Below are 17816 nucleotides of genomic sequence, written 5' to 3'. Positions count from 1 at the left end.
TACCTTTCAGAAGTCCTGATGAGCATTATATATTTCTGATGCATGATCTTATAACTGTACCTATGACACTGATAAACTTTTTTATTTGTGGGGATGGGATATAATGTTTAACAGTGAGTTCCCAATGCTGTTGAAAGGAGAAAGAGGGATCATATTACACTGGTTACCTGTCAGTTTTAGAACAGATTTTAAGGTTGTGGTGATGGTTTTTAAATGTCTTCATAGCCTCATTCTACTGTACCTTAGTGAAATGATTGTTGATGTTCCAGTCAGGTCTCTCATGTTTTCAAATAAGAATCTACTGGTAATTCCTAATATCCAGTTAACAGACAACACACCATTTACTGATTCATACATGAAGATGGAAAATATCACATCAAATCATCATGCTCTAGACTGCTCTAGTTTCATAGCATATAGCAGGGGTCGGCAACCTATGGCACGCGGGCCACCGTTGGCACGCCTAGGCATAATCACTGGCACGTGACACGCTGCACCAGCATCAGCAAAAAAAAATTAATAATAAAAAATAGAGCACGATCCTCCAATCGAAATCGCTCCTCAACGCTCTGCTCGGCGGAGTCGTTAATACTTGGCGATCGATCGCGATATAATACTTAATTTGTGTCCATTTACACCTCCCCCTAAGCTAACAATTTACACTCCCCTGCATATGCCCTTATCTACAGTCAGAGCAATCATCAAAAAGTGTAAAACATCTGGAACTGTGACAAACAAGCCAAGAAGAGGATGCAAGTGTATCTTGCCACCATGCACAGTGAGAAGGATGGTAAGAGAAGTAAAATGTTCTCCAAAGCTCACTTTAAGAGAATTTAATAAAATGGTTGCATCTTGGGGTTACGAGGTTTCCAGAACAACCACCAGACTCTATCTATATGCCAACAAGCTGTTTGGGAGGCATGCACGGAGAAAGCCTTTTCTGAGTTGTACTAATAAGTGTAAACGGGTGGAGTTTCCCAAGCGGTACTGGGATTTTAACTGGGACCACATGCTTTGGTCAGATGAGACCAAGATAGAGCTTTTTGGCAACAAACACTCTAAGCGGGTCTTGTGTAACACCAAGGATGAGTATGCAGAAAAACACCTCATGCCCACTGTTAAGAATGGGGGAGGATCGGTGATGCTGTGGGCCTGTTTGTCCTCTAAAGGACCTGGGAACCTTGATTTTGAATCAGAATCTGCTGGCCTCTGTTCGAAAGCTGAATATGGGTTGTCACTGGGCTTTCAGCAAGATAATGACCCTAAATAAGTGGCCAAATCTACTCAAAAATGGTTCAAAAGTCACAAAATCAAGCTCCTCTCATAGTCATCTCAGTCCCCAGACCTCAAGATAATAGTAAACATGTGGAGTGAGCTGAAGAGAAGAGTGCATAGGAGAAGACCCAGGACTCTGGAATATTTAGATAGGTTGTGCAAAGAGGAATGGTCAAGTACCCCTGTTTCTGCATTCTACCCTCTTGTGAAGAATTATATGAGAAGATGAAGTGATGTCTTGTTGGCAAAAGGAGGTTGTACAAATTACTAACACCACCAATAATTGTGGCACACATGATTTCATTCAAAATATTTTTAAATGATTTATTAGAAGCCAAAGAACACTTCTGCAATAAATATGGAGGGTGCTGATGCTACTGTAACTGTTGCTCCTAAAGATTCAGAAATGTGAAAGTTCACAAAATTGGCCACAAGATGGTAGCCAAGCTCTATCTGAATCACCTCAACCAAGGGTCACTTGTCTTCTAGACAGTTTCATTTGTATTGTTCTTGAAGTGTTAAGTTTAAAAATGCCTACATTGGAATGGTAATGTGGAGCTCATTCAGAAACAGCACTATATGCAATAGAAATGTAAGGCCGACGGTAGGTGGTAAGGATGGGCAGTATCACATTCTTCTCTTTGACCCTCAACTTCGGAGCCCCTCAGGGTTGTGTGCTCAGTAAGCTCCTGTACTCCCTGTACACCCACAACTGCACTGCTAGACACAGCTACAACAATTTGCTGAGTTTGCTGACGACACAACAATTGCAGACCTGATCTCCAACAATGATGAATTGGCCTAGAGGGAGGAGGTTAAAATCCTGGAAAACTGGTGCCAGGAGAATAACCTCTCTCTAAATGTCAGTAAGACCAAGGAGCTGATCGTGGACTTCAGGAAGCAGGAGAGAGTACACCCATCAATTTCCATCAATGGGACTGCGGTAGAGAGGGCCAGCAGCTAGGTTTCTCTGTGTTAACATCAGCGAGGACCTGACATGGTCAGTGCACACCTCAGAGATGGTGAAGAAGGCCCACAAGCGCCTCTGCTTCCTCAGAAAGCTTAGGAGGTTTGGTCTGAACCACAGCATCCTCAAGACCTTCTACACCTGCACTGTGGAAAGCATCCATCATATGCCGCTGCCTGAGGAAATCCAGAAGGATCATGAAGGATCCCTCCCATCCTAGCCACTGACTGTTCTCCTGCACTTCAACATAACTCGTTCTGTACATTGCACCTTACAATACTCTGCCAACTACTGTATCACCTCCTAACCTCCACACTTACTGTGATTATTTGCATATCTACACCGGATTGTAATATTATTCATAGTTAGTTTACACTCACCTTAATTTCTCAGTGCAATATCATGTCTCAGCGCAATGTTTCTATATCTACAGTGTAAGACCATATGTATATACTATTCTTTAAATTGTTTTTTTCTTTTACTATTATCCTATTTATTTAGTTTTTATGTTGTTTAGGATAAATATATGTTTATCCTATATTATCCTATTTATTTAGTTTTTATGTTGAAAAATATTGTTCTCTGCATAATTTGTGGAACTCCGACTCAAGTTTTACACTCACCTGTGTCACTGTACTCTTGTGATGTGACAATAAATCTGATTTGATTTTATTATTTTGGCCAACGTAGTAATTTATTTTATGTACAATGAAGAATTCAACTACAAAATACAAAACTACAGGTCTTGACTTTGTCACATTATTCTACTCTGCATCCCTCAAACTATAGAGCCTCTCCTCTGGATTCACACACACAGACCTATATATGTCAACAGGCCAGTCTCATCCAGCCCTCAGTTATCTCCTTACTTAAAGAAACCTCCCAAATTGTAACAAACATGTGGAATATTGAGAGTGTTGTGGTCATGGGCATTTGGTGGGGGCCATGAAGTCATCCTTATGATTTTCTGTGCTGCTATCCTGCCCTGTTTGTCCTATGGGGACAAGGATCATATTATATAGCTACTTGGACATTTTTTTTCAAAATCATTTAATCACACATAGTTTTATTAGATACAGCACAATATAACAAAAAAAAAAGATGCCTCAATTGCCAAATTTGATCAAGCCAGTCCAAAGATATTCACATTTAAATCTGCCCTATTTTTTATGCAATTAACCTGAAATGAAAGGACATCTTGTGATCAAGAAATGTGCGCTAGTTTTAGCATGTGGCCATAGTTGCCAGGTTCGCGATTTTCATGCCAAATTGGGCTTGTTTGAAAATTCTGGGGTCGCGGGATGCGGTTTTTTGAGATACTTTTGAGTTGGGCCACCGCGGGAGTTACAAGTCAACACAAAGAATCGATCACGATATAATACTTAATTTGTCTCCATTTTAAACACTCGCCGCCCCCCCCCCCCCGCCCCCCCCGGCAACAACTTTGGGCTTTGGGGTAGTTTAGGCTGCTGAAGGGCGGGTTTTACACTGATTTTGTGCGGGATATTTTTGTAGGACCTGGCAACCCTGCATGCAGTGTTGCCAACTTAGTGACTTTGTCGCTATATTTAGCGACTTTTCAGACCCTCTAGCGACTTTTTGTAGTAAAAAGCGACTAGCGACAAATCTAGCGACTTTTTGTGGTGTTATTGGCGACTCTGAACAAACACGCTCTTTAATTGCTGTCCTCTGGGCCGTGAGCCCCGCCCACAACACTCAGTGCAGCCTCACACTCAGAGCAGACCCTCACCGCTCCACGTCCACACTCAGGGCTCTCAAGTTTTGGATTCATGTCAGAGTGTGAGAGTTGTTGACGGGGGGTGGCGAACGTTGTTGAGCGGGGGGGGGGTTGTATATCGCGATCGATCGCCAGTGGACAGCGACATAGATATGGATCGGAGGTAAATAAATATATATTTTTTTCTCGCCGTGTGAAATCAGAAGTGTGGCGTGTGAGCGTGTGAAGACGGTCAAATGCGTGTGTCACACGCTCAATGCGTGAGACTTGAGAGCCCTGTCCACACTGCACATGAACTGCGCATGCCCAAAGCTGCCGCCGACGGGGGATGTAAATATAAATGGTTTAGTCTTCAGTGACACACTAAAAGAAACCACTGAATTTAACTCACCGTCTCAGTCATTCTTCACCTTATTCACTACGTAGCCGGTCACTCGACTCGTCCACAGTGCATCTCTGTGAAAGCTTAACAGCTAGCTAACTTGCTCATCATGTCTCACTCTAAACTCTTCTCAAAAATACAGGAAAGAGTGGGAATCAAATCCTGAATTTAAAGGCTGGCTGAAGCCATGTATTGGAGATAATGCACGGGCATACTGCCTGTATTGTAAGGTTGATTTCTATGCCAACTAGTTCCTGCTAACTGCTACTCATATACTAACATTTAACAACACAGCAAAAAAACTATTTATGTAATTTACGTAAAGATTATTTATACAAAGCATTAAAGTCATGTAGTTCTTTTGAGAAGTGACTGCCTATTTCAAAAGCAACAGATGTTGTTCATTTGTAGTTCTAACATATTTAGGGTGTTTTTTACTCATTTTCTTCTCTCCCAACGTTATTCCTTTACAGCAGGGATGGGCAACTTCCATGATAAAGAGGGCCAACATTTTTTCAGCACTATCATTGAAGGGCCACATGACCACGCACTTCAAATAATTGGATATGAAAGACACTACAAATTATTCTCAATAAGAACACATTTTAAATGAATTCAGATCTGTATGTTTATTGCACCAACATACATCTATTTTCTGCATATAAATGCATTAACATGTCCTTAATAAGCAACAAAGACAAAACATTTGCTTAATAAAAAAGTGCAAAAGGGAATTTGAATCTTCATATCAAAGAACTATAACGCGTAGCTTGCTGTGGAGCGAGGAGGCAGACACAATCGCTGAGAAGAGCGAGATTTAATAAGGGGAATTCCATAGGCGAAGTCGTTTGTACAGGCACGGGTCAAAACGGGAGAGCCGTCCAAGTGGTCAACAGGACAGGCAGGAGTCGTAACAGGAGAGCCATTCACAACGGAGAAACACAACGGAGATGGAAAATACCAGAACAGCGATGACAGATAATCCACAAAACCGAACAAACCACAAATAACCGACAACGGACGAAACACAGAGATACAAGTACACAGGACTAAACTAGACACAACTGAACACAATGATGACATGGGTGTGGCAGACAGAGGAAAGGTGGCGAGTGTAAAATGGAGACAAATTGACTATTATATCGCGATCGATTCTTAGTGTTGACTTGTAACTTCCGCGGTGGCACAACTCAAAAGTAGCCCAAAAACCCGCACCCCGCGACTCCAGACTTTTTACCCGCGGCTAGACTTTCAAACAAGCCCAATTTGGCGTGAAAACCGCGAACCTAGCAACTATGCAGCTAGGAGAAGGGGGTGTAGCCCTACGTGACAAGAACAAAAAAGTCCCGCTATATCGTTTTTTTTCTTCTTTTAATTATTAAATTATTATTGATCTATTTGCGGGCTGCACTGAGTGAGGACGAGGGCCGCCAGTTGCCCATGCCTGCTTTACAGCTTCAAAAACATGTATTATGCAAATTAGGTGATGACGTCATTTAGCGACTTCTAGCGACTTTTAGGACAACCAATAGCGACTTTCCTTACTGAGGAGTTGGCAACAGCCCAGACAGCACAAGTACGTCTCAGAGACGTCGTATTTACATCAGTATATCGTAAAAACATCGCGTTCCATTTTCGAACGTCGCATATACATCATATGCACATCTAATGTACGATTTAAAGCGGGAGCGTCATATTCATCGCCATTGCATCGCTGCGACGTCAAAACAACGTTTCCCATCCTGATGTGGCAGAGTGAGATTTTTGGGGCAACCCCACTCCCTCCCTAATTGTAAATTGCGGTGGAGCCGTGTGAGTCGCGGGGTAGGTTAATCCTGGCATTATAAATAGCGGGGGTGTGGTTACGGGTGCAGATTCCCTTCTGTCATCCGGTTTTCCCAGCACCTCTAACGGTGGCAAGTTATCGTTGTTGGGCCTGGCTTCCTTTGGTGGACCAGCTTAATACCGTCGGGGTATGGCGCTTCTTTTTGCGTCTGATTATCGGTGAGTGTGGTGCGCTGAGAACTAACATGCTCTGCTGTTTCGTCGCAGTTCGGCGGGCGCGTCATTGGAATTACTGTGCTGATCTATCTACCACGGGTGGGCAGTTACTATTTGCCCTTGATTTTACAAAACGTTGACATATTAAAGAGTTTGCTAAGTAATGTTTTGATTGATTGATAGCATCAACAACAGCTGCAATGAAGGCATGGATAGTTATGTCCTGTGTTCGACACATACTGTGTTGTATGTGAGTGCTGTGTTTGTTTCAGTCTGTTAGAAAAATCATGTACTGACGAGGCCTGACAGCAGTGCATCCTGTTATATTTAATACGGAGATATAATTATAACATTTTTTCTGTATATTCTAACTGACATGCATATACATTTTAAATTAAAGTTATGGTGTTGAGTCAAAGTCGTCAGGTTTTTGTGCCGTTCGCACTACACGACTGGTTGTGCTGTAATCGCGAGTCTTTCAGTTGTTGTGGCTTTCACACTACATGACTACACGATCAATACATGATCGACGACGCGGGCTCATGAACACAATTGGAGAATCGCCGACTCATCTGGCTGCCATCCAAAAACACGAGAACACGAAAACGAAACTCTCGCGAGAACCAGCAACACCACAATGTACATGTACTCCACATTTTCGTTGTTATTATTATTTTTTTTACCGTTTAAACACTCCATAGTCCCAAGTTGCCAGAATTATTTCATCTCTCCGTTGCAGTGAACATAGATATAATCAATCTGACGACTGAAAAGTCGTGTAGTGTGAAGTTGCCTGGCTTAATTCGTGAGCCCGCGTCGCCGATCAGTCATGTAGTGTGAAAGCCACAACAACTGAAAGACTCGCGATTACAGCACAACCAGTCGTGTAGTGCGAACGGCACAAAAAACCTGACGACTGAAAAGTCGTGTAGTGTGAACCTGGCATAGCCTAAGTAAAAACTTTCATTGCTAGTATACTGTAGCTATTTGGCTCTAGTTTTCATATAGTTTATAGTTTGAAAACCAAGCTGACTGGTTAATCCTGTTTTTCACCTGTCATCTGTTGGCCTATAAAATGAGATTAAATAAACAATATATAATTCTAATAAACAAAAATAAGTCAACATATAATCATAGCAGTTATTTAATGGTTGGCTCCAGCACCAGGCCGCCACCAGCCACAAGAGGGAACCAATAGGCCAATAAAGCCAAAAAAGCCACACCTGCTCAGCTGCCTTTGTAAAGAGCTGTGAAGCAGACACAGGTTGTCTTTGTTCAGTGTTCTGGCAAACTGACTGGCTGGTGATATTCAGAGAGCTTTCCAGATTTGCTCTTAGGTTCCGCTTTCTTTGGAGTCTATCCTTCTTCTCCAGTCAGTTCTCCTCAAGTTGTACCTGTGACACATGTATATTGTCCATGCAACAAATATGCAGATAAAACACACTTCACTTGACTATACTTGACAGGGCAGTCATGGCCTAGTGGTAGGGAACTGGTCTTGTGACCGGAGGGTCGTGGGTTCGATTCCCAGACCTGAGGCCATGACTGAGGTGCCCTTGAGCAAGGCACCTAACCCCAACTGCTCCCCGGGCGCCGGGCTAGGGCTGCCCACCGCTCTGGGCACGTGTGATCCACAGCCCCCTAGTAATCACTAGTGTGTGTGTGTTCTAACTGCACAGATGGGTTAAAACCTCCCTTTTTCCTGAGACTTGGTGTGATCGCTTCTATTTTATTTTGCACTCCCTGCCCGTCACAGAATGACCACCCACTTTCGGAAGCCGCCAATCTCCTTTACTTTCTCCTTTGTTAGTGGTCATGTCTCGTGGTAAGTGTTTGTCTGTGTTTGTTGTCGTTTGAAGAGCCGGGTTATTTTTTGTTCGTCCCGCCGTGCCTAAATGTTGTTGTGTGTGGCACGGTGGTGACTAGGGCAGTCGACCCCGGTAAGGCTCTTCGTGTTGAGTGGTTGTCTTCTTGTTACAAGTGTGTACGTGTGAACGGATGTGTGGATCAGTGTGCGTTGCTCACTTGTGTTTATTGTTAAATGTTTTGTGTGTGACGCGGGTCCCGTATGTTTGTCATTTGTACACTGTTTTTTGTTTGTCTTGCCTTTTCGTGTTCGTTTTGTCCTAGTGTGCTTTTGTGGGGCTCAGCGGCCAAATGCCGGTTAGGGCGAGAGGGCCCTGTGACCGACCGGGGCGTGGTTTCTGTCTTGTTGATGGCGCAGTTGGTTCAGGGTCCCGCCCATTTTACTTCACACTCCCTGCCCGTCACAGTCTGCATCTATCAATTCTTGAGAATTCTCTTGAGTAGACTACACAACTGCAACTGAGATGTCTTCTCAACATCTTAGACATAATAATGCATGGTTTTTGTGGGTTATTTCCTGTTATAGGTGTATCGACATTGTCTCGGTTTCACAATTTTTTTAAAAATGTGCACAAAGTTGAAAGACAAAGGGAGCTATTTTGAAACATACACTGCCAGGCAAAAATTTGGACACACCTACTCTTTCCAGTTTATTTTTATTATTTTTGACATAAACAGGGAAGATGTCAAACAAATGAAATAATGCATGTCATTATGCTCTAATAAACAAATATTAGATTCTTTAATGTAACTATCCTATATTTTGATGACAGCGTTGCACACTCTTGGTGTTCTGTTCACCAGCTTCATGAAGCAGCACTTCATGGATGCTTCTCCATTAGTCCTGAACACATTCTCACACATGCAGAGCACTTGCAGTATAAAGACCTGAAATAAAACTGAGGGTGCATTTAAAAGTGTGTGTGTCTTGAAAATAAATTCTTATATAACACCTTCCCAAATTAAATATTTATTATTTATTTATTTTTGTACAAAGAAAATGCATTTAGTCTGGTGTGTTCAAACCTTTTACTGGCAATGTGCATGTCTGCCACATCCTGTCTGAATCGACAACCACGTCCTGTCTGAAATAACAGCTTTTGCATTTTAACCTGTTTGTTGTGCAAGTGTAATGTGCGAGGAAGGGCACCACGGTGGCATTTCCAAACAAGTAGTAAGTCTTGCATTTAGGCGTTCAAAACAGCGTTTGCTGGTGTTGTAAGCGCTCTAAACAGTGTTTCTGAGCATAACTTGGAGCAAAAGTGCAACTTTTGAAGAATTAACTGAAAACTCATATTTTGTTTGAAAACAGTGTTTACATGTAATAACAAGATGTTTTATCATGTTTGTAATGTTACACATGCATTTCCAAACAAGTAGTAAGTCTTGCATTTAACCTGTTTGTTGTGCAAGTGTAATGTGCGAGGAAGGGCACCACGGTGGCTTGGTGGTTAGCACATTTGCCTCTCAGCATTGGGGTCTTGGGTTCAAGTCCCTATCTGAGTGGAGTTTCCATGTTCTCCCTGTGTTTGCATGGGTTTCCTCCGGGATCTTCGGTTTCCTCCCACAATCCAAAAACATGGAGGTTGGGTAAATTGGCAGTCCCTGACAAATTCTCCCTGAGTGTGTGTCTGTGTCTCTATGTTCAATAAAAAGTAGTGTCTGAGTCTGTGTGTGTGTGTTTGCTTGTATGCCCAGTGGTGGATGGTGCTCTGCCACTAGGGTCTGTCCTCTCTCCCCTTCCTGCACCCCATTCAGTCCCCTAGGGGGCTGTGGCTTCCGGTAGAAAGTACGTTGTGCGCAATTGGCTGCCACTTCTTGCCGGTGTGTGTGTGATTGGTTGTCTGGGACTTGTACCTGTGTTAAATTGTAAAGTGCCTTGGGAATTCGGAAAGGCGCTATATAAATCGAACATTCATTAATTTATTTATTAGTATGATAGCAAATACTGAAGTAGGACTTGGTAAACGAGCAACACTAATGGTAGCGAACATAAGAGACTCACAAAGATGAACACAGGACAGGACTATCACACACAATACATAGGTAACACATAACGAGCCCCATGTGACATAGACTGACAAGATGTGCGAACACATACACAAACCACCACACCCACAGGAAGGGAGGGGTCTGGGGCTGTAATGTGACAGCAAGTAGCTGTGACGGGCAGGGTGAGTGAATAAAAAGGAAGCGATCATGCCAAGTCTCAAGGAAAAAAGGTGGTTTAATTGAAAGTGCGCAAACCCGTGACATAGTTCCAAAGGAAGGATATAATGACCAGCGGTCAACTGGTACAAAGACAAGACATATATAGGCAAACAAACAACCCTCAGGTGAGACGGTACATTCCGCCCACCTGAGGGACGCACACGACGCAACAAAACAACAACAGCCACTGTGGACGGAGGCGACTGGTAGGGGGCCACCTGACCGTGACAGTAGCTTTAAAAGACCGTACTGCAACTGGGCTTATGAACTTGTGCAATAAAGGTCTAATATAATTTATTCAAGTAATATAATGATGCCCCCTCCACATTTTCTTTGTTTCTGCTCCTCAACTTTTCTTTCTATATATACCTATAAGTTTGGTTACATACTCCACTGTTTAGCCCTCCTGGCATTAAGAGACTTACCTTTACATGGACACATAATCCATGCATTTCTGGTCAATCATGGCATAGTCTCCCTTATGCAGCAAGGTACTGTAAGTGTGATTGTAGGGTACCCTCTCTCCTCTCTCTTACTGAAGGCTGAGTGAGATGTTCATGGTGATGGATAGCATACATCAAAACATCTTCCACATATGCCAAGCTGCTCCTCTTTGTTCTCAATAATAGAAAAGGATTGGCATTCTTTCTTAAATGCACTAAGACAAATCCTTGTAGAGTGCAAATCAGTTTTTATCTTCATTGTCATCAGCCTTGTTGTGTCTGAAAAATTAATTGAGTTCTTCAGAACAATATTTTTCTTCTTATGCTTACTGGTCCCTGCTTTTATCACTTTTACCATGATATTTTATCTTACACCTGATAAAGTGTTACAGAAATTTAATATCGTGATTCATTTCTGCAGTGGTGTGGTTTTACAAGTTTCATTTGGGTGGGCCTATTCTTTTGTGATGGTAGATATTTATATTGTCTTTTTAACACAGATAAGATGCATTGTGACAGTGTTGACTTTCAGTGTTTTCTTTTTATTTCAAATTCTGACAGACAATGCTATGAACTGATTGATGAGAAACTATATAAAAATATGAATTACAATCTGAATTACAAACTCTTACAAATGAGGCTTAATCTCACTTTGTGGCTTAAATCTGATAGTTATCAAGGTAGACATACTAAAATATTGGATTTAAAAACAACATTTAGATGAAGTGTAAATTATCTACACTACAGCACATTACACTGTGTTCCAAATTATTATGCTAAAAGTGTTTAGGAGTGATAAAGTAAGATTTTTTTTGTCAGTTAAACCCATTGATGGTGATGTGTGTCAGGGCTCTTTATATCACAGAAAGCAACTGCAGACACCTGTGCTAATTAGTTTGGCAGGTGTGTCCAATTAAAGGCAAGACTACTTAAGAAGACTGTCCCACATTATTAAGCAGCCTACATTTTCAGCCAAAATGGGAAAGAAAAAGGATGTGTCGGCTGCTGAGTTGTGGAGTGTTTAGGTCAAGGCATGACTACAATCAACATTGCCAAGACACTTCATTGTGATCATCACACAATCAAGAAGTATGTAGCTGATTCAGAGCACACGTGTGCGTGCTGATAAGGGAAAATTGAGGACTCTTTCCAACAAACAATTACATCAGGTTAAAAGAGCAGCTGCAAAAATGCCTTGTCATAGTAGCAAACAAGTTTTTGAAGCTACTGGTGCCTCCAACGTCCCCTGAACAACAACGCAGCTGTGCGTAAGCCATCCTGTCAACCTCCTCTATCCACTGCACACAAGCAGAAACGGCTCCAGTGGGCCAAACAATACATGGACTGACTTCAAAACTGTTTTGTTCACCGATGAGTGCCATGCAATGCTCGATGGTCCAGATGGATGGATGGAGTGGAGGATGGGGTTGTGGAAATTTCCTGAAAATGGACTCAGACGTGGTTAAAAGAGAGTTTTGTTACAAAAGTCAAAAAGCAATAGAGTCTCGTCTAGAACAAGAACTCTGAGGAGAGAGGGCAGTTCAATCTCCTTTATTCCTTAGTTATCACATGCTTACAGTACATTTGGGCACACTGAGAACCTGAGGGGAGAGAATGCACAGTAGACAGCTTTCGTCTCACATGTGCATTCCTACTAATATGGAGCTTTCCTATTTTTAGCAGAACACAGAAAGAGCTGATGGTCAGCAGAGGGATGACAGACATAACATAGTAATTTCTGTACTTTCTACACATTCTCCTGACACTGGTTACACACAAACAAGGACATGACTACAAATAAATCACTGAACCGAATCACTGATCAACCTTATTTTTCTGCTAATGTACTAAATCATGTTCTTATGTAATCTTAAATGAAATTAGCAAGTTTACCTGACAATGGCTGGTTGACACTCCATGCAAACAAGGACACCCAGCGCTCCAAGCTTGGCTGTGTGTAAATAACTCAAGGGGTTGTTATCTGTAAGAACAGTAAATTCTGCACCCAATAAGTATTCCCGAAACTTTTCGGTGACGGCCCACTTCAAGCCCAGCAGTTCCAACTTCATGGAACTATAATTGGACATGTTCCTCTCACTTCCCCGGAGCCCACGGCTGGCATATGCTATTGGCTTGCGACCGCCTCCTTGATCTTGAGATAAGACTGCCCCAAGCCCCACATGACTAGCGTCAATTTCCAAGACAAAAGGTTTTGAAAAATCAGCGTAGCCCAACACGGGTGTACTCACTAACTTGTCTTTTAGTGTCTGGAAAGCTTCCTCACAGGTGTCACTCCATTGTCCATCCACCGACTTGGCCTTCACTCTTTTCTTTCCCCCTTGTAGGGTGGCCACCAGCCGGTGTAATGGACTGGCATATTTAGCAAATCCTTCCACGAACCTACGGTAGTAAGAGGCAAACCCAAGGAAAGAACGGAGTTCTGTAACCGTCTGGGGCCGCTCCCACTCAGCCACAACCTTAACCTTCTCCGGATCTGTAGCCACGCCTGCCGAGGATATCACATGTCCCAAATATTTTACCTGGGATTGGAAAAACTGGCACTTGGTCAATTTAAGCTTCAGATTGTTTTGCTGTAACCGCTGCAGAACCACCTCCAAACGCTGCAAATGCGAATCAAAGGTAGATGAGAATATAACAATATCGTCCAGATACAGAAGTAGAGACTGAAACCGCTCATCGCCAAAAATGCGCTCCATCAGTCGCTGAAATGTGCTTGGAGCGTTACACAAACCAAAAGGCATACGGTTAAATTCAAAGAGTCCGAAGGGTGTACAAAAAGCAGTTTTAGCTTTATCCCTTTCTGCCATGGGGACTTGATTGTAGCCACTAGTCAAATCCAAGGTTGAGAACAACCGAGCACCCCCCAAGGCATCCAATGACTCTTCAATGCGTGGAAGCGGGTAAGCATCCTTTCGGGTCTTCGAGTTTAAGTGTCTGTAGTCCACACACAACCGGATGGTGCCATCCCTTTTTTGAACTACAACAACAGGTGACGAGTAGGGACTACAACTTGCTCGAATTACCTTACGATCTAACAGCTCTTGAATATGACCTTTGACCAGCTCATACTGGGAAGGGGGGATACGCCTATAGCGCTGTTTAACTGGGGCATCATCCACAAGAGGAATCTCGTGTTCAAGCAGACTAGTACACCCCAACTCACCCTCTGACTGGCTAAAAACAGAACTATAGCGTTGCAAAAGGCCTTTCCCTAACTGCACTTGCCCAGGAGTAAGAGCAGGCCACGAAACGCCAGTTAGATCTAAGGAAGTGCACCCCACGGTCGAAGATTGCACCACCGCCACCTGCTCAAAGCCATGAAAAAGTTCCTCTACCTCACTAGTTGAAGACCCAGGCTGTACTTCCACCGCAAACAGTTGTCCCAACACAGCTTTAGAAGGAAGCCAGATATCTCTGTTTTCGACATTGACTACTGGCACCGCCACAGAACCTAAGTCAATAGAAAGAAGGGCACGGGACATAAGTAAACCATCTGGTAAAGCATCAGTCTGCGGCTCAAAGAGTGCAGATAAGGTGGTCCCGCAGCTGGAATTACACCCAGCCAACACCAACTTAACAGAACCAGCCGGAACCCGAACTGCTGCTCGACTTCGCACGGTCACTTGGCCTAGGCACCCGGTAGGAGGTAGACACTCCAATCGATGACACTCAATCAGCGCCCGTTTCCAAGGCTCACCAGCTAACGGGATGAACGAGCTCTGAAAAAGAGCAGAACCATGTTGAGGAAACAACTCTGAATAACAGCTGTGAATAACATTCATGCCCAACAGTCCCGGAACCTTGGCTTTCTGCTGCTGAAACGACAGGTCACTAGAGTCCCTCACTACCAACACTCCCATCTGTGGTAACACTTTACCCAGAACCTGAATATCTAATTCCAAGTAACCCAAGTAGGGAATCTCTAAACCATTGGCGGCCCTAAGCTGTAACCAATGACAAGCTCGCAAGCCACTCCCACCCTGAAAATGTTGGTGAAATGCCTCTTCTGTGATAGTGGTGACCATGGACCCCGTATCCAACAAACAAGACATATTTACCCCCCCCCATAGTGACTTCCACCACGGGACAGGTACCAACAAATTTATTAGAACAGACTGAATTTACTGGGGAGCCCTGAACAATCCCGTCTGATGTTTGGCTCAGGACATCAGCGGGAATTAGTTTTCCGAAAAAGTATGAACTCCAACAGTAGCCCGAGACGATTCCCCGGTTGTTCTACCCTCTGCTACATCCTGCCCTCCAGTGGATAGTGACTGTCCTACCCTTGTAGGGCAGACTCGCACCACGTGACCTGGCTGTTGACAATGTAAGCAAATGGGCCGACCATCAGAATGAAAACGATACGGACACCCATTGGAGGCCTGTCTCCTCCCCACCGAGGCACTGGAAGTACTCGAGGAATCTAAACGCCTTATAATGGCATCAAGCTGAGCTTGCTGAGTTCTAAAACACTCCTTTAACTCCTGCAATTCACTGCTTTGCTGCAGGGAAATGGTACTATCCGGTCTGGGGCTATCCCTAAACCTCACCTGGGAATCACAAGAATAAACCCGGGACCTGGGAGCCCCCACTCGTTCCCCATCGTCCACCCAACGAATAGCCTCCCCCCGAACCTCTAAAAATGAGGCTTCCGGATTAGAACGAACGAAACGCTTCAATTCCCTGCGAAGCAACCCGTCTCGAACATGCTCTATAAATTGGTCCCGTACTAAAGTGTCCGAATTTAAAAAGCGTTCACCACTACTTCGCTTTACAGCCTCCATTAATGACAGCAAACTATACGAAAATTCACGAAGAGACTCCCCCTCCAATTGCTTACGCTGAAAGAATTGTTTCTGCAATCCAATATAAGACTGTGAACACCCAAATATATCTTGCAATATAGTGAAAATCCGGTCTGGGTCATTTCTATCTCCAGCTGGGCGAAACCTAATCTCATTCTTAGCCTCCCCATCCAAATGATCAAGCAAAAACGATGCTTGCTCAGCACGAGACATATGACGAGATTCCACGGACCGACGGGCTTCCTCTACCCATTCCTCCACTGGTACAGATCCCCTCCCATTGCCTGAGAATCTAGGGCATTTCCTTTCCCTAGTTACATAAACAAATCGCTCAGGTCCCAAATCCAGACCTGACCGAGCACTGCTAGTACTAGGGCCACCTGCATTTTTAAGCATATCATTTTCAGCCTGTAGCTGTTGAATTTTCTCAGTCAGCTGTCGTAACTGTTCTGTGACAGCGCTCTCAGTATTCGACATCTTTGGCTACAGGCAAACAGCAGAGATCACCAAGTATAAAAACAAAAAAAAACTCCAACCACCCACGTCCTCTTCGTGCCGGTCCGGTGATGCAGTGCCGTTCTTCTCACACAATCACTGTTCTTTCCTTCACGAAATAAAAAAACTTCCAACTTAAAATCTTAATCATCAAAATCCCATTCACCTTTAAAAGCTCCTGCTTGCAGCGCCAAGAATGTAAGCCCCGCTACCAGCTGGGCCACATACACACTCCCTCACTTACGTAGGATAAGCTAGAAATCAGTCGCTGTTAGTCCCGACCACCCTCCTACCGCGGCCAACCACTAGCCGATCCCACCAATTCCCACCCAGGCCTGATATATGAATATCAGAGGTGAATGGAGATAATGACGTTCAAAAGGTTTTATTACAGAATCCAATCATATAAAAACATTTCACAGCAAATATTTATCAGGACACAATATCAGTACAACCCCAGATATTGATTATCTACTCGATTGGGTGTAGTTAGATCGTCTCACCATGGAGTATACTCCCTGAAGTACTCCAGCTTAAAAGGGCCCAACCAAAGCAAATAAAACACACACACACCAAAAGAATATCCAATAAATAAGTATACACTACAAACTTCACTACAACACCAGCAAATAAATCACACGTGAACCATACTAGCAAAAGGAAGGGCCCCAAAGCTGGTCACTCACTCTAGGCAACGTCATAGACGAAGCACACGTCCTTACGGGTTGAGCACTGAAATGGCCTGTTACAACAATAGATGGACACGCTGAAATAACACTCGACTAAGACAAAATAAAAACTGATTTATAAAATTTTAAACGGGAAGGAAAGAACAGTGAATGCTTCAACTGGTAGGGAAAACCATGCCTGTAAAACAAAAACATGACATTAACACCTTTCGGCTTCCCCCCCCCCCCCCCCCCCCCCATGGGCATTAACGTAGCCTCTGTCCCAAACGATAAGTGCTGCTGCTCACTGCGACCGATAACTCGGGACTCACTGATGCATACTAAGTTCAAGGCCACATACCCGGTTCACTTTATACAAAACGCTCAGAGCCTCGCTGGACGACCGTCCGAACCGCAGCACACTAAAACCACAAATGTACACTCCTATAATTTAAACAACAAGCAAACATGGCACTAATAGACATTCACCCATTCTGCCAGTGAATACTTTATAAACACAGCACATACCTGCATCAGATCTGGTTAACCCAACCTTTCGCTCTTCCGTGTGCCCGGAGGTGCGGACCTTAGTAAAAACTCTTCGCGTGCTACCGGCGTATCTCTCGGACCATAAGCCAAACGATAAATAACGTACAGACCTTAGTAAAAACTCTTCGCGTGCTACCGGCGTATCTCTTGGACCATAAGCCAAACGATAAATAACGTACGGACCTTAGTAAAAACTCTTCGCGTGCTACCGGCGTATCTCTCAGACCATAAGCCAAACGATAGTTGGAGGCAAATCCCGCGACACTTTTAAAGTCGTGCCTACCCACGCAGCGTGACTCCCAGCTCCACCCTCCATACCAGGTAAGTCCCAAGGTGGTGTATCCACTCGTTTAACCTGGTATTCTTAGTAGGGGGTCACATCTACTTAGCGAATG

The sequence above is a fragment of the Brachyhypopomus gauderio genome, chromosome 12, assembly GCF_052324685.1.
Source record: "Brachyhypopomus gauderio isolate BG-103 chromosome 12, BGAUD_0.2, whole genome shotgun sequence".
Lineage (NCBI taxonomy): Eukaryota > Metazoa > Chordata > Actinopteri > Gymnotiformes > Hypopomidae > Brachyhypopomus > Brachyhypopomus gauderio.
This window is presented reverse-complemented; position numbering follows the sequence as displayed.